The sequence below is a fragment of the Ranitomeya variabilis genome, chromosome 1 (assembly GCF_051348905.1).
Source record: "Ranitomeya variabilis isolate aRanVar5 chromosome 1, aRanVar5.hap1, whole genome shotgun sequence".
NCBI lineage: Eukaryota > Metazoa > Chordata > Amphibia > Anura > Dendrobatidae > Ranitomeya > Ranitomeya variabilis.
The window spans coordinates 713,109,258-713,131,710 of NC_135232.1; the positions used below are offsets into that span (position 1 = coordinate 713,109,258).

General features: G+C 49.3%; 1 protein-coding gene across 2 annotated transcripts in view; it reads left to right on the forward strand.

The window, feature by feature from the left end:
- Positions 1–22,453, forward strand: part of LOC143779144 (zinc phosphodiesterase ELAC protein 2-like) — a 73,044-nt gene that overhangs the window by 23,053 nt on the left and 27,538 nt on the right. The window contains exon 4 of one of the 2 annotated variants that reach the window (XR_013216496.1): positions 8,709–8,787. The exons of the other annotated variant lie outside the window; for it this stretch is intronic. The gene's annotated coding sequence lies outside the window, so the exon portion shown is untranslated. The remainder of the gene's footprint in view (positions 1–8,708; positions 8,788–22,453) is intronic. 2 annotated transcript variants of the gene reach the window in all.

Below are 22,453 nucleotides of genomic sequence, written 5' to 3' on the forward strand. Positions count from 1 at the left end.
GATTGCAAGGGAAAAAGAAAAGAGGGGGAACAGGTGCAGGGGGACCTAATAAACCCTGTAAAGAATCTGGCCCTGTCACTGGACTATACCCTGCCTATCAGCGGAGGTTGGCACCCTATAAAGAAAAGTACGCAAAGAAAAAGGCGCCCCCACTCGACGACGGCTGTCCCTAACTACCTAACCCTATTCTATCCCTGTACAGTGCATGGGAGATAGGAAAGTAAAGTTTAACTTGACAGGTAGTTTTAAATGTTGCAGGGCATTGGCACACTCTCCCTAAGTGCTGTGAGACTACCTAGCATGGGGGTTGGCGCCCTAAAAATCCTGCGCATTGGCGCCCCCACTCCACGGTGGCTATCCCTTAGAGAATGTCCCTCGCTAAAAATAGCAAGAGGAAATGGACAGAGATGGAGATTTATAAAAAACAACTATAAGATTGTACCTCATTCATGCCTTTTGGCTGTACAGTTTGAAGAATAAATATCCACCTACTCTCTTTTTGGAGGATCAATTTATCCCAATCCCTGTCATGGTTCTCAATGGCAAGAGACCGTAGTAAAGCATACAAAAGGACTAGCTCTTGGAAGATGGGAACTCGAGCTGACTGTGAGCTAAACCTACCGCACAACTAACAGTGGCCGGGTAGCGTGCCTACGTTTTATCCCTAGACGCCCAGCGCCAGCCGGAGGACTGACTGACCCTAGCAGAGGAAAATACAGACCTGGCTTACCTCTAGAGAAATTTTCCCCAAAAGGCAGACAGTAGCCCCCACATATATTGTCGGTGATTTTAGAGGAAAATGACATACGAAGTATGAAGATAGGTTTAGCAAATTGAGGTCCGCTTACTAGATAGTAGGAAGACAGAAAAGGGAACTTCACAGTCAGCTGAAAACCCTTTCAAAACACCATCCTGAAATTACTTTAAGACTCTAATATCAACTCATGACACCAGAGTGGCAATTTCAGCTCACAAGAGCTTCCAGCCTCAGAAATATTCAAAAACAGAGAACTGGAACAAAAATGCAAAACAATCTTAGGACTACAAGTCCAACTTAGCTGATAGTAGTCTAGGAGCAGGAACATGCAACAGAAAGGCTTCTGGTAACATTGTTGGCCGGCATAGAAATGACTGAGGAGGAAGGCTAAATAGAAACTCCCACATCCTGATGGAAACAGGTGAACAGAGGAGATGAAGCACACAAGTTCAGTACCACCAGTAACCACCGGGGGAGCCCAGAAACCAAATTCACAACAAATCCCCTCCTCTTATTGGTGGGGATATTTTATCAATACCAACAAACATAATTTTTTTTGGGTTGCCTTGATGGAAAAGATTCATATGGGTTGCTACGGGGGTTTCCCTTTTTTTAACAATATCCCGAACATGTTCACCTACCCTCTTTCGAAATTCCCTCTTTGTCTTCCCCACATACTCCAAACCACATTCACAGGTGGCTTTATACACCACACCTTTTGTACGACAATTAATAAAATGCCGAATGGAGTAGGGGGTACCAGTTACATTGCTCTGGAAGGTTTTTGTGGATGTGATTGAGGCACATGCCTTACATGAACCACATCTATAACAGCCAATTGTTGCATTCATCCATGTAGGTCTGTTTGCTGGTTGATAATGGCTGTGAACCAACCTATCTGATAGGGATCTACCTTTTTTATACGTAATCTGCGGCCCCCTTGGAATATATCCCCGTATGTCATTATCCATCTGGAGTATGGACCAGTGCTTATCCAGCACATTCTTAATGTCCCTTGCTCCATTAGAGAACCTGGTGATAAAACGAATGACATTCTCCTCATCAGTTTTAGGTTTTGGAATCAACAGTTGTTTCCTTTCTTTTTCCAAAGAGTCCTTATAGGCCCTATTGAGGACCCCTTCTGGGTAACCCCTCTCTAAAAACCTGTTTTTGAGGTCATCTGCTTGTTCATGAAAGGTGTCAATATTCGAGCAATTTCTGCGAACTCTCAAATACTGGCCCTTAGGGATGCCTCTTTTGAGTGGGACAGGATGATTACTTTCCCATCTAAGGAGGGAGTTGGTAGCTGTTTTTTTCCGGTGTGTTTTGGTACTAATCTCACCATCCTGTTTTCTCTCAATGCAAATGTCTAAAAATGCCAAACTAGTCGAGTTGGCTTCATAGGTGAACCGAAGACCAAGATCATTAGTGTTGAGGCTCTCGACAAAATTCCCAAATTCCATGGTACTACCCTTCCAGATTATCAGGACATCATCCAGATACCTTAACCAAAGTACTATCCTCTCATCCGGGTCTGTAGTACAATTACCAAAAACCACTGTTTCCTCCCACCAGCCCAGGAGCAAGTTGGCATACGAGGGCGCACAAGGGCTGCCCATCGCAGTGCCCCTGAGCTGGTGGAAGTACTTACGGTCAAATAGGAATACATTTTTTGTTAAACAAAAATTCAGGGCTTCTAGAATGAATTTGTTATGTTTTTCATATTGTATCCCTCTTGTACTCAGATAGTGGTTCACAGCCAGCAGACCTTTGTCATGTGGGATTGATGAATATAATGCCTCTACGTCAATGCTGCCCAAAATCATATCTGAGTCTAAATAGATACCATCCAATTTACTTAATAGGTCAGTGGTGTCACGTACAAAAGAATTCAGGGAACCAACAAAGGGTTTCAAAATACTGTCCAAGTATACTCCAAGTCTTTCAGTGAGACTGTTGTTACCGGAGACTATGGGTCTTCCTTTCAAAGAGTTTAGACCCTTATGAACTTTCGGTAAACAATAGAAAGTCGGCATGACCGGATTTTTTGGGAGAAGAAAATCCCTTTCCTCCCTACCTAAAATGCCATCATCATAGCCTCTCTTAATGAGAGTTTTTAATTCCTCCCCAAATACTACCGAGGGATTACTAGGCAAAATCCTGTACTCTTCTTTTCTGTCCAACAGGGAAAGGCATAAGTCATGGTAATCAGTTGTGTTCATAATGACCACGTTGCCCCCTTTATCAGAGGGCTTTATGGTGATACTGTGATCTTTTTCCAGGTTACATAGACAAGCCATTTCAGCCCTGGACAGATTGTGTGGATTCTTAGATTGTCTATTGGAAAGTTTCATTATATCCTCAGTTACTAGATTCAAAAAGATGTCTATAGCACTTACATCTCCTGTAGGGGGGGGCATTTTGGAGCTCTTATTTTTTAATCCTGTAAATGGGCCCAGCCCCTCAGAATTAGGATCTGGATCCCCAAGATGAAATAGGAGATGAACATCTCTGAGTAAATCATCAGAGATGCCTAATTCGGCACATTGTTTTTGATCTTCTCTGAGAAAGAATTTTTTCCATTTCAGGCGTCTGATAAACAAATTCAAATCTTTTATTACCTCAAAGGTATCCATGTCAGAAGTTGGTACAAAGGACAAGCCCCTACTAAGAAGATTGTGTTCCTCCTCACTTAGTGGTCTAGAAGACAAATTAATAACCTGTGTACTCAAATGGGCGGGTTGGATCGGTTTCGGAGGGGGTAACTTATGTCTAAAAAACTACTCTTAGGAGGGGATCTTCTGCTATTACCTCGTCCCCAATTGTTACCTCTTCCTCTGCCCCTACCCCTACCTCTTTGCCCACTCGGTCTAGTCTCACTATCTGATATTTCTGCTTCGGAGGATGAAATATCTGTTTCTGTTCTACGTGGAAACCGGCTGGTGGAGAAGGAGTATGCCTTGTTTTCTTTAAATTCTTGAAGGTCTCTTATAAAGAATTTATGTTTTTTATCCTTCAAGTGATACTGAAATCTCTCCACAGAATTCTGTAGTTGTGTCTCCTTTTTTGAAAAGTCAGGCTCTGATGCAAATTTTTTTGTGATCTCTACTTGTTCCTTTAAGGAATCATTCAAGGCATTCAAGTTTTGTCTTTCCTCCTCCAGCAGAAGTCTCATTAATCTTAGAGAACTATCAGTGGCCTCTTTTTCCCACTTAAAGGTACCTTCACACGAAACGACATTATAACGATATCGCTAGCAATCCGTGACGTTGCAGCGTCCTGGCTAGCGATATCGTTTCGTTTGACACGCAGCAGCGATCAGGATCCTGCTGTGATGTCGCTGGTCGCTGAATAAAGTCCAGAACTTTATTTGGTCGTCCGATCGCTGTGTATCGTTGTGTTTGAAAGCAAAAGCAACGATACCAGCGATATTTTACACTGGTAACCAGGGTAAACATCGGGTTACTAAGCGCAGGGCCGCGCTTAGTTACCCGATGTTTACCCTGGTTACTAGCGTAAAATGTAAAAAAAACAAACAGCACATACTCACATTGCGTCCCCTGCAGACGGCTTCCTCCTCTGACTCAGCGCCGCAAAGTGAAAGTGAAAGCAGCACAGCGGTGACGTCACCGCTCTGCTCTCACTGTACGGCGCTCAGTCAGTCAGGAAGTGGACGCAGGGGGACGTGAATGTAAGTATGTGCTGTTTGTTTTTTTTAGATTTTACGCTGGTAACCAGGGTAAACATCGGGTTACTAAGCGCGGCCCTGCGCTTAGTTACCCGATGTTTACCCTGGTTACCAGGGGACCTCGGCATAGTTGATCGCTGGAGAGCGGTCTGTGTGACAGCTCTCCAGCGACCAAACAGCGACGCTGCAGCGATCGACATCGTTGTCGCTATCGCTGCAGCGTCGCTTCGTGTGAAGGTACCTTAAGGCCCCGTCTCACATAGCGAGATCGCTAGCGAGATCGCTGCTGAGTCACAAGTTTTGTGACGCAACAGCGACCTCCATAGCGATCTCGCTATGTGTGACACGTACCAGCGATCAGGCCCCTGCTGCGAGATCGCTGGTCGTGTCAGAATGGCCTGGACCTTTTTTTGGTCGTTGAGGCCCCGCTGACATCGCTGAATCGGTGTGTGTGACACCGATCCAGCGATGTCTTCACTGGTAACCAGGGTAAACATCGGGTTACTAAGCGCAGGGCCGCGCTTAGTAACCCGATGTTTACCCTGGTTACCAAAAAAAACAAACAGTACATACTCGCCTTTCGGTGTCCAGGTCCCTTGCCGTCTGCTTCCTGCTCTCACTGACTCCCGGCCGTACAGTGAGAAGTGAGAGCACAGCAGTGACGTCACCGCTGCGCTCTGCTCTCACAGTACGGCGGCTCAGTCAGAGCAGGAAGCAGACGGCAAGGGACCTGGACACCGAAAGGCGAGTATGTAGTGTTTGTTTTTTTGGTAACCAGGGTAAACATCGGGTTACTAAGCGCGGCCCTGCGCTTAGTAACCCGATGTTTACCCTGGTTACCCGGGTGCTGCAGGGGGACTTCGGCATCGTTGAAGACAGTTTCAACGATGCCGAAGTCGTTCCCCTGATCGTTGGTCGCTGGGGAGAGCGGTCTGTGTGACAGCTCCCCAGCGACCACACAGCGACTTACCAACGATCACGGCCAGGTCATATCGCTGGTCGTGATCGTTGGTAAATCGCTAAGTGAGACGGGGCCTTTAGTCAACAACCCTGGATTTTTATACCGATATCCTGGTGCTAGAGTGATCCTTAGGTGTCTGGGAACAATTCCTGATTTAATGTAGTTATCCAAAGTTTGCACTTCCCACCAAGACGCAATTTGATCTTTATATGTCTTAGTGAGCTCTTTAAAAGCTGCATTAAATGAAGGGACATATTTCTTTTGTGTATATGTCTTATCCGAAAACACATCCTTGGCCTCTGAAAACCATACATTCGTGTCGATACCCGTGGTAAGGAATCCTGCCATGCCACATATAAAGAAGAAATCAGCTGGGTATACTCCAAACAAAAAATAAACAGTAGCTATAGCAATTGGATATAGTTAAAACGTAACCTTTAATCGATTACCATAAAAAATGGCTAAAAAAACACACACCCAAAAAAAGTGAATGAACTGTGCCCTAAAAACCACACAGGACAGGAGGACTAATACACACAAACACATAAATGTTTAAAAATTGACTGCACCTTGGTTAATATTTAATGTATCCAACCGTGGCCCAAGAAAAGGGACCCTGAGGGGCGGGATTATGCTATATATACATACATCTCAAACCCTTGATTTCTTAAAGGATATAAACCCCCTGAATTTCTTGGGGTCCGTTATTCCTCCAATGTATTGCACACTAAAGTATGTTAGCATAAATCACTGTTCTTAGATATACCAATGCAGATACATCCCCTATACGGTTTTTCTATAACCCAATAGTGACAGTCAATGGATATAAGCAGCGTTTCACTGCGGCTTCAGAATAACCAATAGCGCATAGTATCCCAAATCACATGTCTCAAGGAACCCCTGCTTCCTCATCTATTTATGAGCGTTCCAGCTATGCTTAATACAGGATTTAACGTGAATTCATATTAGAAGTGCTCTACAATAAGGCACTAATATGTCAAATGTGCGCCTGCAGAAAAAAGCCCACTGCCATGGGTGGATCTCACCAGCATGTCACAGGTATATTCTGTCACTATCCAAATGCTCCATATGATGAGATGTTAATGAAGCCGCAGCGGTGGACAGCGTCTCCCGACGCGTTTCATCCTACCGGAATCATCAGGGGAGTAACAGGGTCTAAGTTAGCTGCCTTACCGATCTCCCCCGTTCCTGTGATATATAGCGGTTCTGATCCTTGGCGCGTGAGGAAGCTCCGCCCCCCGCGTGTGACGCGTCTAAGGTCGTGTGAAGTACTTCCGGTGTAGGTTAAGACGCTCATCTGACTTGGTGAACCGCAAACAAAGCAAACCAGTGGAACGCAAATTCCCCCCGGAGTGCGCATGCGTTTCTACTCCAGATACATGCTGCGCCAACCACAATACTTACAAATTGGGGAATGTTATTTACAACAATGTGCACAACAGACCCCTTAATAGCCAAATCCAATGCAGGTAGAAAAATATATATTAATAAACCCTCCTTATGAATAAGGCTATAGAATAGGACGAATATTATCAGTATCTTTTATTAAAAAAAAATATATGTACATATCGTCCTATACCCAAAGTGGCATGATTCAGAGTTAACCTCTACCATTCTTGCAAAACACGAAATAGGTATTAAGAGCACCAAAAGTGTAACCCAAGAAGGATAAATATGAACTATAAAAATGGCTATGAATTCATTTACTTGGACGCGACACCACTAGGACCCATATTAGAAAAAGATTGCAAGGGAAAAAGAAAAGAGGGGGAACAGGTGCAGGGGGACCTAATAAACCCTGTAAAGAATCTGGCCCTGTCACTGGACTATACCCTGCCTATCAGCGGAGGTTGGCACCCTATAAAGAAAAGTACGCAAAGAAAAAGGCGCCCCCACTCGACGACGGCTGTCCCTAACTACCTAACCCTATTCTATCCCTGTACAGTGCATGGGAGATAGGAAAGTAAAGTTTACCAATTTGTAAGCATTTGGATAGTGACAGAATATACCTGTGACATGCTGGTGAGATCCACCCATGGCAGTGGGCTTTTTTCTGCAGGCGCACATTTGACATATTAGTGCCTTATTGTAGAGCACTTCTAATATGAATTCACGTTAAATCCTGTATTAAGCATAGCTGGAACGCTCATAAATAGATGAGGAAGCAGGGGTTCCTTGAGGCATGTGATTTGGGATACTATGCGCTATTGGTTATTCTGAAGCCGCAGTGAAACGCTGCTTATATCCATTGACTGTCACTATTGGGTTATAGAAAAACCGTATAGGGGATGTATCTGCATTGGTATATCTAAGAACAGTGATTTATGCTAACATACTTTAGTGCGCAATACATTGGAGGAATAACGGACCCCAAGAAATTCAGGGGGTTTATATCCTTTAAGAAATCAAGGGTTTGAGATGTATGTATATATAGCATAATCCCGCCCCTCAGGGTCCCTTTTCTTGGGCCACGGTTGGATACATTAAATATTAACCAAGGTGCAGTCAATTTTTAAACATTTATGTGTTTGTGTGTATTAGTCCTCCTGTCCTGTGTGGTTTTTAGGGCACAGTTCATTCACTTTTTTTGGGTGTGTGTTTTTTTTAGCCATTTTTTATGGTAATCGATTAAAGGTTACGTTTTAACTATATCCAATTGCTATAGCTACTAAGAACGGTGAGCGCAGCTCTGGGTGTGACTGGAGGATAAGGAGAACTGAGCGCAGCTCTGGGTGTGACTGGAGGTTAAGGAGAACGGTGAGCACAGCTCTGGGTGTGCCTGGAGGGTAAGGAGAACGCTGAATGCAGCTCTGGGTGTGGCTGGAGGATCATCACATGACCTCCTCTCGCCCGTCCACTTTCAGACCTGCTTTGTCAGTCACTGTAAGGGTAAGTCTCCACGTTCAGGATTGCATCAGGATTTGGTCAGGATTTTCCATCAGTATTTGTAAGCCAAAACCAGGAGTGGGTGATGAATACAGAAGTGGAGCATATGTTTCCATTATACTTTTCCTCTGATTGTTCCACTCCTGGTTTTGGCTTACAAATACTGATGGAAAATCCTGACCAAATTCTGATGCAATCCTGAACGTGGAGACTTACCCTAAGAACGCCTTCGGCTGCGCCATCGTCCACCAGTCCAGCTGTAAGTTGGTGTTTTCGGGGGACACCATGCTGTGCGACGCTCTGGTCAGCATGGGTAAGATGGTGGCAGTGCGGGCGGCCATGTGCGAGGCAGTCGCCTAAATTGCAATTCCATAATGTGACGCATATTTTTACAGGGAAGAACACCAGCCTGCTGATCCATGAGACCACGCTGGAGGACGGGCTGGAGCAGGACGCCATCGACAAGGCGCACAGGTATAGCGCTGGCACAGCAGGAGGACGCACACCTGGCTCTGCTGTAACCTGTGTTTCAGGGGGCCGCACGCCCGGCTCTGCTGTAACCTGTGCTTCAGGGGGCCGCACGCCCGGCTCTGCTGTAACCTGTGCTTCAGGGGGCTGCATGCCTGCCTCTGCTGTAACCCGTGCTCCAGGGGGGCTGCATGCCTGGCTCTGCTATAACGCCTGCTGCAGGGGGGCCGCACGCTCGGCTCTGCTATAACCCGGGCTCCAGGGGGGCTGCAAGCCTGGCTCTGCTGTAACCTGTGCTCCAGGGGAGCTGCACGCCTGGCTGTGCTATAACTTGTGCTCCGGGGGGGTGCACGCCCAGCTCTGCTATAACTCGTGCTCCGGGGGGGCTGCACGCCCGACTCTGCTGTAACTCGTGCTTCAGGGGGGCGCACGCCCGCCTCTGCTGTAACTCGTGCTTCAGGGGGGCGCACGCCCGGCTCTGCTATAACCTGTGCTCCAGGGGGGCTGCATGCCTGGCTCTGCTGTAACCCATGTAGGATGAACACCCTTCTCTGCTAGACTGCCGAGACCCGTGTGTCATAACCAGTGCCTTCCCCCGTCCCACCACTCCGTAATAAAAGATATCGACAAAGCCTGGATGGGTTGAACAGGTCGGTCACAGTTTATTATTTGCAACGTAGAGAAGGGCAATTACATTTCTCAGTCGCCCATGACAGCACACCAGAGAGGGGATCCGCCCTTCAGGGACAGGAAACCTACAGGATAAAAGGGCGGTACCTCTCCCCTGCATCAGTTTGGTTTCCTGTCCCTGACGGGGAACCTTCTGGGACGGTACCTGAGAAGAACTGGAACCGTGAAGAAAAGCCTGAAGAATCCGGAACCGGCCAGTCCGAGTCCTGGCAGCGGGGAGGCCCCTGCCACGGCTGGTGCGGTGTCCGAAGCCGCCACGGCTATGACCGATGGGTCCTCAGCGTGAGCGGGGGGAAGCGCAGCCGCCACTCTGGATAGGTGTTGGGGCTCCCGGCATTCGGCCGCACTCAGGACGCCGGCGTTCAAAGATGGCGCCGCACCGGAAGTAATAGGACGGCTTCCGGTTCAGGGGCAGCGCAGTAACCAAGGTGTACCAAGATGGCGCTGCCCCGGAACCGGATTACTTCATTTCCGGGTCCCTGACTGTGCGCGCATGCGCAGTAGAATTTTCGGGAAAAGAAAAAAAAAAAAAAAGATGAACGCTTCCTCATCGATGCAGCCACAAGAGGAGGGGCTAATAATGAGCGCTTTGCTTAAAAGATGGTGCACATGGAGACTCCTTGCTGCATGCCGTCCCAAGGTAATAAAGCCATGGAAGACAGCGATCAGCAGCTCCAGCCGCCACCGCCGCAGCAGCAGCGCCACCATCAACGACCGAAACCGGACGCGCAAAAGAAGCGAACCTCTGCTGGCACCCGGAGTTCTCGGTCTGGTAGCCATTCCACGCAACGTAGCAAGAATTCCAGCGTGGTGAATCAGCTACCATCTACGGATCTCTCTCTTCAAGATCCTACCCCTCCTCCAGAATCGGTACCTGTGGCTGCGTCTGATTGGTGAGTGATCTTCGTGAAAGCTCATTTTTTGTAATTGGGGTCCCTCTTCTCCTTTATCCTAGGCAAGGAAGAGAACGGCAAAAACAAAGCACAGAACCTGCCCATTGTGCGATAAAGAATTACCGCAATCTTGGGATAAAAAATTATGTGACTCGTGTATTGGTCAAGTCCTCTGTGAGGAGACTCCAAGCTTTGCCTCTGAGTTACGGTCCGTAATTAAAACAGAGGTGGAATCTGTGTTTAAAACCCTTAAAGGAGGAAGGAAAGTCAGTAGGGAAAAACCTATTCCTTATAGGAATTCTGATTCCTCCAGCTCTGATATTGTAAACTCAGATATACAGGACTCCTCTTTCTCTTCTTCAGATGACGAAAGGGGAGGTCGTCATTGTTTTCCCCTAGATGAGGTTGACGGCCTTGTTAAAGCGGTGAGGTCGACAATGGGGGTATTGGACCCTCGTCCTGACAAAACAGTTCAGGATGTTATGTTTGGAGGACTATGCCAAAAAAAGCGGAAAGTTTTTCCCCTAAATGAAAATATACAAACATTAATCAAAAAAGAGTGGGAAAAACCAGAGAGGGAAAAATGCATCAGTTCCCTCTATTAACCCCTTCATGACCGTGGGATTTTTCGTTTTTCACTCCCCTCCTTCCCAGAGCCATAACTTTTTTATTTTTCCGTCAATTTGGCCATGTGAGGGCTTATTTTTTGCGGGACGAGTTGTACTTTTGAATGATACCATTGGTTTTACCATGGCATGTACTAGAAAACGGGAAAAAAATTCCAAGTGCGGTGAAATTGCAAAAAAAGTGCAATCCCACACTTGTTTTTTGTTTGTTTTTTTTGCTAAGTTCACTAAATGCTAAAACTGACCTGCCATTATGATTCTCCAGGTCAGTACGAGTTCATAGACACCTAACATGACTAGAGGCCCGTCTCACATAGCGATTTACCAACGATCACGACCAGCGATACGACCTGGCCGTGATCGTTGGTAAGTCGTTGTGTGGTCGCTGGGGAGCTGTCACACAGACAGCTCTCTCCAGCTACCAACGATCAGGGGAACAACTTCGGCATCATTGAAACTGTCTTCAACGATGCCGAAGTCCCCCTGCAGCACCCGGGTAACCAGGGTAAACATCGGGTTACTAAGCGCAGGGCCGCGCTTAGTAACCCGATGTTTACCCTGGTTACCAAAAAAAACAAACAGTACATACTCGCCTTTCGGTGTCCGTAACGTCCCCCGGCGTCTGCTTCCTGCTCTGACTGAGCCGCCGTACAGTGAGAGCAGAGCGCAGCGGTGACGTCACTGCTGTGATCTGCTCTCACTTTCCGGCCGGCAGTCAGTCAGAGCAGGAAGCAGACGGCAAGGGACCTGACGGACATCAGATGGTGAGCATGTACGTTTTTTTTTTTTTTACATTTACGCTGGTAACCACGGTAAACATCGGGTTACTAAGCGCGGCCCTGCGCTTAGTAACCCGATGTTTACCGTGGTTACCAGTGAAGACATCGCTGGATCGGTGTCACACACACCGATTCAGCGATGTCAGCGGGGCCTCAACGACCAAAAAAAGGTCCAGGCCATTCCGACACGACCAGCGATCTCACAGCAGGGGCCTGATCGCTGGTACGTGTCACACATAGCGAGATCGCTACTGAGGTCGCTGTTGCGTCACAAAACTAGTGACTCAGCAGCGATCTCGCTAGCGATCTCGCTATGTGAGACGGGGCCTTAGGTTATTTTTCACCTAAGTGGTGAAAAAAAATTCCAAACTTTGCAAAAAAATAAATAAATAAAATTGCGCCATTTTCCGATACTCGTAGCGTCTCCATTTTTCATGATCTGGGGTCGGTTGGGGGCTTATTTTTTGCGTGCCGAGACGGCGTTTTTAATTATACCAATTCGGTGCAGATGCGTTCTTTTGATCGCCCGTTATTGCATTTTAATGCAAATCGCGGCGACCAAAAAAACGTAATTCTGGCGTTTCGATTTTTTTTCTCATTACGCCGTTTTGCGATCAGGTTAATGCTTTTTTTTATTGATAGATCGGGCGATTCTGAACGCGGCGATACCAAATATGTGTAGGTTTGATTATTTTTTTATTGATTTATTTTGATTGGGGCAAAAGGGGGGTGATTTAAACTTTTATATTTTTTTTATTTTTTTCACATTTTTTTTAACTTTTTTTTTTAACTTTTACCATGCTTCTATAGCCTCCATGGGAGGCTAGAAGCAGGCACAGCCCGATCGGCTCTGCTACATAACAGCGATCATCAGATCGCTGTTATGTAGCTAAAATGCAGGTGTGCTGTGAGCGCCGACCACAGGGTGGCGCTCACAGCCACCGGCGATCAGTAACCATAGAGGTCTCAAGGACCTCTATGGTTACAATATCCAAGCATCGCCGACCCCCGATCATGTGACGCCTGGCCGGATGCGGTAGTTAAATGCCGCTGTCTGCATTTGACAGCGGCATTTAACTAGTTAATAGCGGCGGGTGATCGCGATTTCACCCGCCGCTATTGCGCGCACATGTCAGCTGTAAAAAACAGCTGACATGTCGCGACTTTGATGTGCGCTCACCGCCGGAGCGCACATCAAAGCAAGGGACCCGACATCGGACGGTATAGTACGTCCGATGTCGGGAAGGGGTTAAAAGAAAATATCCCTTTGAAGAGGAAGCTTCCACTTCATGGGATAAGGCTCCCAAACTCGACGTGGCGGTAGCTAAAGCCTCAAAAAGATACGCGTTACCATTTGAAGATATGGGAACCCTAAAAGATCCTCTTGATAAGAGAGCCGACACCTTTCTTAAAGGTGCCTGGGAGTTGGCAGGAGGATGCTTGAGACCGGCCATAGCAGCTGCATGCACGTCACGCTCCCTTATGATCTGGATTGACAACTTAGAGAAACAGCTGAGGGATGGGGTACCCAGAAATAAGGTGTAAGGGCACCTTTCCACTTGCGAGAAACTCGTCCGTATCTCGCATGTGGAAACCAAGCTGTGGAGCCGGCGCTCAGGAGCGGAGCGTGCGGCCGCATAGGAACACATGGAGCTGCACAGCTCCGCTCCCAAGTGCCGGCGCCAGAGCTTGGTTTCCACATGCGAGATACGGACGTGTGCCTCGCATGTGGAAATGAGCCCTTAGACTCTATTCCTATGATTAGAGGTGCCGCGGCATTTCTAGCTGATTCGTCTGCCGACTCAATTAAGTTAACGTCTAAATCTGCAGCCCTCTCAAATGCAGCGCGCAGAACCCTATGGCTAAAAAGCTGGCCAGGAGATTTACAAACTAAAGACAAACTGTGTTCTATCCCGTGTGAGGGCAAGTTTCTTTTTGGAGAGACTCTGGACGATATCCTGCAAAAAGCAGGTGATAAAAAGAAGGGGTTCCCCAACCTGACTCCAACGTTCAATAAGCGGCCCTTTCGGAGTAGGAAGTTTTTTAGGAAAAGACCCCCAAGAGAACAAAACCGCTGGGACGATGGGAAAAGAAGAGAAAGAGGTTTTCTCTTTGGTAGTTCCCCACGAGATAAGAAACCCCCCCCTAAGTGACGTCTCCCCCAGGGTGGGAGGGAGGTTGTCTCAATTCCTCCCGGCCTGGGAAAAAATTACTACCAGCCCCTGGATACTAAATCTGATAAACGCAGGGCTTCAAATAGAATTTTTTTCCCTACCCCCCCGACACTATGTAGTAACTCCACTGAGGTCTTCTCCCCAACAACAAGAAGCTCTGGAACTCGAAATTTTAAAATTATTGGACAAAAATGTCATCCAGGAAATTCCCCCTCTGGAGAGAAAGAAGGGCTTCTACTCCCCATTATTCCTGGTTCCCAAACCAGACGGGTCCTTCCGGACCATAATAAACTTACGGAGATTAAATACTTACGTAAAGAACAAACGATTCAAAATGGAATCAATAAAGTCGACAATAAAAAACCTGTTTCCGAACTGTTTTATGATAGTTCTAGATCTCAGTGACGCGTACTATCACGTCCCCATCCACAAGGATTCTCAAAAATTCCTCAGACTGGCGGTGGTCATAAAGGGACAGAGAAGGGAATACCAATACAGAGCTCTTCCCTTCGGCATATCAATCGCACCTCGCATCTTCACCAAATTGGTAGCAGAGATGATGGCACACCTAAGAGAGGAGGACATTTTAATCGTTCCATATTTGGACGACTTTCTGATTGTAAGCAGCTCGGCCCAACGCTGCAGTCAGCAATGCGACAGAGTGATAGACATTTTAAAAAAACTAGGCTGGCTGGTGAACTTTCAAAAGTCAAAACTGGAACCAACCAGGGTTCAGGAATTTTTGGGTCTCACTTTGGACTCAAGTTCCCAAGAATGTCGCCTCCCAATTCAGAAAAGACAAAAGATATTACATCTAGTGTCAGAAGCTTGTTCAAAACCATCCATGTCTCTGAGGAAGGCGATGTGGTTACTGGGGTCCCTCTCTGCTTGCCTTCCAGCAGTTCAGTGGGCGCAGATCCACACGAGACCCCTCCAGTGGGACATTTTAAAAAAACAGAATTTACTAAGGGGTCGGTTAGAGGGTCGCATGACTCTAAGTTCGCCTGTTATTCATTCCCTAACCTGGTGGTTAAATCCCACCAATCTATCAAAAGGGATTCCCTGGGTGATAGAAGGCCCTCAGATAGTAACAACAGACGCAAGTCCCACAGGGTGGGGGGCTCATCTGAACAACAAAGTCGCTCAGGGGGTATGGACGAGTCGGGAACTCGGGACTTCCTCAAACCAAAAAGAGCTGAGGGCGGTGAATCATGCACTACTTTTTTTCCTAACAGAATTACAAGGGCATCATGTCCGAATTTTTTCGGACAACAAAGTAGTTGTAGCTTACTTGAACCACCAGGGGGGGACCAGGTCTCAAACATTAATGGAAACTACCTCCGAAATTTTCAGCCTGGTACAGAACAATTTTCTATCCCTATCAGCCCTACATATAAAAGGTGTAGAGAACCAGGAAGCCGACTTTCTAAGTCGTACCCAACTAAAACAAGGGGAATGGTCCTTGAATCAGGGGATCTTCAACAAAATTACAGACTTATGGGGAGTCCCTGTAATAGACCTCTTCGCAAACATGCACAACAGGAAGGTGAAAACCTTTTGCTCCTTAGATCCCAGAGGGAATCCTCAGGCAGTAGATGCATTTACGATTCCCTGGACACAAACTCTTGCGTACGCGTTTCCTCCCATCATCCTCATTCCAGCAGTTCTGCGGAAAATCAGGGAGGACAAATCCAGACTTATCCTAATAGCCCCCTTCTGGCCCAAAAGGGCCTGGTTCCCCTGGCTGAGGATGCTATCGATCACCGATCCCTGGGTCCTTCCGGATCTTCCGGACCTTCTGTCTCAGGGACCGGTGTTCCACCCTCAGTCAGAGAATCTCCACTTAACAGCGTGGAATTTGAGAGGTCACTATTGACGGATAGAGGGTTTTCTAACAAACTAGTCTCTACACTAATGAAGAGTAGAAAACCTGTGACCACAAAAATATATGGTTAAACTTGGCAAAAATTTTTGTCCTCCGGGGTCAGGTTGCAAGACGGGGTTCCAGTGACTGAAATATTAGAATTTCTACAAAAGGGGCTAGACCTGGGCCTTTCAATAAGTACCTTAAAAGTACAGATATCAGCCCTAGGAGCACTGTACTGTGAAAACATAGCAGCAAACCCTTGGGTGATACGGTTTATCAGAGCAGCCGCAAGGTCTAAACCTGTAACAGTACATAGATTACCAACTTGGGACTTGAACTTAGTCTTGTCAGCCCTGACAGAACCCCCGTTTGAGCCCATAGAGTCAATACCTCTTAGGATTCTATCACTTTAAACTGCCCTCCTAATAGCCCTGACATCGGCCCGTAGAATAAGTGATCTCCAAGCCCTGTACGCAAACCCTCCCTTTACACAAATCCTGGATGATAAGGTTGTACTAAAAACAGACCCTGCCTATCTACCCAAAGTAGCATCCACATTTCATAGGTCTCAGGAAATAATCCTTCCTTCCTTCTGTCCAGACCCTAAAAATAGGAAAGAAGAAAAATTCCACACACTAGATGTGAGAAGGTGTCTAATCCAATATATTAAATCCACCCAACAGTGTAGGAAGGAAGGGTCTCTTTTTATCTGCTTCCAGGGACCTAGGAAAGGACTTAAAGCTTCTAAGAGCACTATAGCGCGATGGGTAACAGACGCAATAGCCTTGGCCTACTCATCCACTGGGAACGCCATTCCACAGGGACTGAAGGCCCACTCTACAAGGGCTATGGCGACCTCCTGGGCCGAAAGGTCAGAGGTACCATTAGATCAAATTTGTAAGGCGGCCACCTGGTCATCACCTTCAACCTTTTTCAGACACTATCGCTTAGACCTAGCCTCTTCATCTGACCTGACCTTCGGAAGAAGGGTTCTGCAGGCTGTGGTCCCTCCCTAACCAATATATCTCTGCAATTCTCTCTGGTGTGCTGTCATGGGCGACTGAGAAAGTCATAGTTACTCACCGATAACGGTGTTTCTCAGAGCCCATGACAGCACCTGCTTATCCCCCCCTCATCACGTGTGCGGTGAGCACATTATTTTGTGTGAAGTGCCTTTTTATATAGACACGGTGTTTACTTGTTAAGCAATATGATAAAGTTGTATATTTTTTTGTTGTTGTGACTAACCTGGAGGACCTCCGATGCTCTGTAAACAAAACTGATGCAGGGGAGAGGTACCGCCCTTTTATCCTGTAGGTTTCCTGTCCCTGAAGGGCGGATCCCCTCTCTGGTGTGCTGTCATGGGCTCTGAGAAACACCGTTATCGGTGAGTAACTATGACTTTCGCGACGGACTCATTGCTGAAGGCCCCAGCCGACGACCGCTGGGCCAGCAAGCCGATGAGAGGTTACGAACCTTTGCCCCCCTCTACCTACCGCTGTGACGTATATAAAAAGAACGTCAAAATTATTATTATTTATTTATTTTTTTTTTTTTAAATAATTTAAAACATTTTAACAATAATAGTACAGTACATTCACCAGTTTATAAGGGAGGGAGGGTGGGACAACAGCTTCCAAGGGTCAGCCGGGGAGAAAGAGGGAGAACCCGGTCCCGTCCCTACAATTTAACCCTTGAGGGTGTGGCCAGACTCCCCTCTTCTCCCCGGTTGGTCCGCTGGGCGTCCCAATCATGACATCACCTGGGGAAGTAGTGGGAGGGGGGAATTGGGCACTGCACAGTTTTTCATCTGGCTATCCCTTAAAGGGATCTGCAGTCAGAGGCACGTTCCTTATACAGTACCGTGCCTACCATAACCCTTGCTCCAGGGAGGACGCACACCTGGCTCTGCTGTGACCTGTGCTTCAGGGGGCCGCATGCCCGGCTCAGCTATAACTCGTGCTCCAGGGGAGCTGCATGCCCGTCTCTGCTATAACCCGTGCTCCAGGGTGGCTACATGCCCGGCTCTACTATACCTCGTTTTCCAGGGGGGCTGCATGCCCGACTCTGCTATAACCCGTGCTCCAGAGGGCTGCATGCCCAGCTCTGCTATACCTCGTGCTCCAGGGGGCTGCATGCCTGGCTCTGCTATAACCCGTGATCCAGGGGGGCTGCATGCCCGGCTATGCTATACCTCGTGCTCCAGGGGAGCTGCGCTCTCGGCTCTGCTATAACCCGTGCTCCAGGATGGCTGCATGCCCGGCTCTGCTATAACCCATGCTCCAGGGTGCCTGCATACCCAGCTCTGCTGTAAGTCGTGCTCCAGGGGAGCTGCAGGCTCGGCTCTGCCCCCAATATCTATCCCTAAATGGCCACGCCTCACCTCCAATATCTGTCACTACAAGGCCACGCCTGGCCCCCGATATCTGTCCCTACAAGGCCACGCCTTTCCCCAGTATCTGTCCCTACAAGGCCATGCCTCGCCCCCAATATCTGTCCCTACAAGACCACGCCACGCCCCCAATATCTTTCCCCTTACAAGACCATGCCTAGTCCCCCCAATATCTGTCCCTACTAGGCCATGCCTAGCCCCCCCGGAATCAGTCCGTACAAGGCAACACCTAGCCCCCGATATCTGTCCCAACAAGGCCATGCCTGACCCTGATATCTGTCCCAACAAGGCCACACCTGGCCCCCAATATCTGTCCCTACAAGGCCACACCTTGCCCCTAATTATTTCCCCTTACAAGGCCATTCCTAGCCCCCCCAATATCTGTCCCTACTAGGCCATGCCTAGCCCCCCCGGAATCAGTCCGTACAAGGCAACACCTAGCCCCCGATATCTGTCCCAACAAGGCCATGCCTGACCCTGATATCTGTCCCAACAAGGCCACGCCTGGCCCCCAATATCTGTCCCTACAAGGCCACGCCTTGCCCCTAATATATTTCCCCTTACAAGGCCATTCCTAGCCCCCCCCAATATCTGTCCCTACTAGGCCATGCCTAGCCCCCCCGGAATCAGTCCCTACAAGGCAACACCTCTACCCCGATATCAGTCTCTACAAGGCCACGCATGGCCCCCCGGTATCAGTCCCTACAAGGCCATGCTTCGCCCCCCGGTATCAGTCCCTACAAGGCCATGTGTCGCCCCCGGTATCTGTCCCTACAAGGCCACAACTCGCCCCAATGTATTTCCCCTTACAAGGCCATGCCTAGCCCCCCCAATATCTGTCCCTACTAGGCCATGCCTAGCCCCCCCCCGGAATCAGTCCCTACAAGGCAACACCTAGAACCCGATATCTGTCCCATCAAGGCCACGCCTGGCCCCCGGTATCATTCCCTACAAGGCCACACCTCGCCCCCGGTATCAGTGTCTACAAAGTCACGCCTGGCCCCGGTATCTGTCCCTACAAGGCCACGTCTCTCCCCTGATATGTCCCTACAAGGCAACGTCTGGACCCCGATTTCTGTCCCTACAAGGCCACACCTCGCCCCCCTGTATCAGTCCCTACAAGGCCACGCCTGGCTCCCCGCTATCTGTCCCTACAAGGCCACGCCTCGCCCCCGGTATCAGTCCCTACAAGGCCACACCCCCAATATCTGTTTTTACAAGGCCATGCCTCATCCCCGGTATCAGTCCCTACAAGGCCACGCCTGGCTCCCAATATCTGTCATAACAAGGCCACATCTGCAATATCTGTCCCTGCAAGGCCAAGCCTCGCCCCCGATATCTGTCCCTACAGGCCCTACAAGGCCACATCTCCAATATCTGTCCCTACAAGGCCAAGCCTCGCCCCAGTATCAGACCCTACAAGGCCACACCTCCAATATCTGCCCTTCAAGGCCACGCCTCACCCCGGTATCAGTCCCTACAAGGCCACGCCTGGCCCCGATATCTGTCGCAGGAAGGCCACACATCCAGTATCTGTCCCTACAAGGCCACGTCACACCCTCAGTATCAGTCCCTCCAAGGCCACACCTTCAATATCTGCCCTACAAGGCCACGCCTCACCCCGGTATCTGTCCCTAAAAGGCTCCGCCTGGCCCCGGTATCTGTCCCTACAAGGCCACTCCTCACCCCCAATGTATTTCCCCTTACAAGGCCATGCCTAGCCCCCCCAATATCTGTCCTTATTAGGCCATGCCTAGCCCGAACTCCCCCCCCCCCCCCCCGGAATCAGTCCTTACAAGACAACACCTAGCACCCGATAAGCACCCGATATCTGTCCCAACAAGGCCACGCCTGGCCCCCGGTATCATTCCCTACAAGGCCACGCCCTGTCCCCCTGTATCAGTCCCTACGAGGTTATGTGTCGCCCCCGGTATCTCCCTACCAGGCCACACTTCGCCCCCAATATCTGTCCCTACAAGGCCACACCTTGCCACCAATATCTGTCCCTACAAGGTCACGCCTTGCCCCCTATGTCTGTCCCTACAAGGCCGTGCCTCGCCCCCAATATCTTTCCCCTTACAAGACCATGGCTAGCCCCCCCAATATCTGTCCATACTAGGCCATGCCTAGCCCCCCTGGAATCAGTCCCTACAAGGCAACACCTAGCCCCTAATATCTGTCCGAACAAGGTCCCGCCTGACCCCCATATCTGTCCCAACAAGGTCACTCCTGGCCCCCTATATCTGTTCCTACAAGGCCACGCCTGGCCCCGGTATAATTCCCTACAAGGCCACTCCTCGCCCCCCGGTATCAGTCCCTAGAAGGCCATGCCTGGCCCCCGGTATCAGTCCCTACAAGGCAACACCTAGCCCCTAATATCTGTCCGAACAAGGTCATTCCTGACCCCCATATCTGTCCCAACAAGGCCACTCCTGGCCCCCTATATCTGTCCCTACAAGGCCACGCCTCGCCCCGGTATCAGTCCCTACAAGGCCACACCTGGCCCCTGATATTTATCCCTACAAGGCCACATCTCCAATATCTGTTCCTACAAGGCCACGCCTCGTCTCCAGTATCAGTCCCTACAAGGCCACGCCTGGCCCCCGATATCTGTTGCAGGAAGGTCACACATCCAATATCTGTCCTTACAAGGCCACGTCACACTCTCAGCATCAGTCCCTACAAGGTCACGCCTGGCCCTCCGCTATCTGTCCCTCCAAGGCCACACCTCCAATATCTGCCCTACAAGGCCATGCCTCACCCCGGTATCAGTCCCTATAAGGCCACGCCTGGCCCCCGATATCTGTCTCAGGAAGGCCACACATCCAATATCTGTCCCTACATGGCCACGTCACACCCTCAGTATCAGTCCCTACAAGGTCACGCCTGGTCCCCCGCTATCTGTCCCTCCAAGGTCACACCTCCAATATCTGCCCTACAAGGCCACTCCTCACCCCGGTATCAGTCCCTACAAGGCCACGCCTAGCCCCCCGATCTATCCCTACAAGGACACGCCTCACCCCTGATATCTGTCCCTACAAAGCCATGCCTCGGCCCCGATATCTGTCCCCTTACAAGGTCATGCCTAGCCTCCAATATCTTTCCCCTAACAAGGCCTCGCCCCCGATATCTGTCACTACATGGCCATGCCTAGCCCACGATATCTCTCCCCTTACAAGGCCATGCCTTGCCCCCGATATCTTCCCCCTTACAAAGCCATAACTAGCCCCCAATCTTTCCCCTTACAAGGCCATGCCTCGCCCCCGATATTTTTCCTCTTACAAGGCCACGCCTCACCGATATCTTTCCCCTTACAAAGCCATGCCTCACCCTGATATCTCTCCCCTTACAAGGCCACGCCTAGCCCCGATATCTGTCCCCTTACAAGACTATGCCTTGCCCCGATATCTGTCTCCTTACAAGGCCATGCCTCACCCCCGGTATCTGTCCCCTTACAAGGCCACGCCTCGCCCTGATATCTGTCCCCTTACAAGGCTACGCCTCGCCTCGTTATCTCTCCCCTTACAAGGCCATGCCTCGCCCCGATATCTGTCCCGTTACAAGGTCACGCCTCGCCCCGATATCTCTTCCCTTACAAGGTCACGCCTCGCCCCGATATCTCTTCCCTTACAAGGCCACGCCTCCCCTCGATATCTGTCCCTGCATGGCCACGCCTTGCCCCCAATATCTGTCACCTTACTAGGCCATGCCTTTCACAGCTGTGAAGTAACTGATGTGTGTAAGGGGGGTAAATGATTGTGGCCACATCTGTGTATCCTCAGTGGCCACAGTCATTTCTCTCTTCGGGGCCACTCTGAGGCCATTCTGGGGTCGGTCCTATCGTTGTAGCTGTTAGTGTCTTCCTCCCTGCAGTGGATGTGGTCAGTGTGATGATGTCAGCACAGCTCAGGTTCTCTCACAGTCCTGCACAATGGGGGCAGCCAGGATGATGACGGATTACTGGGAAGAGCTCCACACCTCACCACAAGATGTGCACGGCGGGACACAGGAATCGCGGTAAATGGCCCCGCCCAGCGAATTTCCCGGTAACGGGAACCGCTTCTTCACGTCGGTGTTTACTATCACTGATTCCCGCGTACCCGCACATGACAACCTGAGCTTCACTCCGGAAGCGACAAGCAGGGAACGCCGGGAAATGTAGTCCCGTGGCTCTGTCAGCACCATGTGACGGCAGGAGGCGAGGCCTCCGGGTTGCTGCTCTGTGGGGGGCAGCACACTGGCTGGTGGGAG